Source organism: Penaeus monodon, chromosome 24 (genome assembly GCF_015228065.2).
Source record: "Penaeus monodon isolate SGIC_2016 chromosome 24, NSTDA_Pmon_1, whole genome shotgun sequence".
Lineage (NCBI taxonomy): Eukaryota > Metazoa > Arthropoda > Malacostraca > Decapoda > Penaeidae > Penaeus > Penaeus monodon.
The window spans coordinates 3,546,030-3,546,416 of NC_051409.1; the positions used below are offsets into that span (position 1 = coordinate 3,546,030).

At 43.7% G+C, this 387-nt stretch overlaps 1 protein-coding gene across 1 annotated transcript in view; it reads left to right on the top strand.

Moving 5' to 3' along the window:
* Positions 1-387, top strand: part of LOC119588476 (kynurenine formamidase-like) — a gene marked incomplete at both ends in the record, with an annotated part of 7,191 nt that overhangs the window by 3,719 nt on the left and 3,085 nt on the right.

Consider the following 387-nt stretch of genomic DNA (forward strand, 5'->3'; position numbering starts at 1 on the left):
CATGACGGTTGACTGGAGGCTCATAGTCACCGTTTTTTTTTCCGTCGTTGATTCTTGGGTCGATGTGTCGTCTTTCTTGTCAAAATATATGCAACAGAAACACGTACACTGTGTTTCTGTTGCATATATTCGGTTGGGGAATCTGACCTTAGTTAGGTTGTTAAGGGAGTACATCTCATCAATTGTTTTCTGGAAACTGCCTGGTTCCCAGGCTTCTTGAGTGCATGCGTCCAATATGGCACACATTATGCAAGCAGCTGCATTCTGTGGGAGAGAGTTGAGTATCACTTCCTTGTTTAAGATATTTGGCCCTTCTCTTGTCATTTTAGTGCAATTGATCATTATCACTGTTGCCCCTGCATTGGTCGTTTGGAGTAAGGCCTGGCT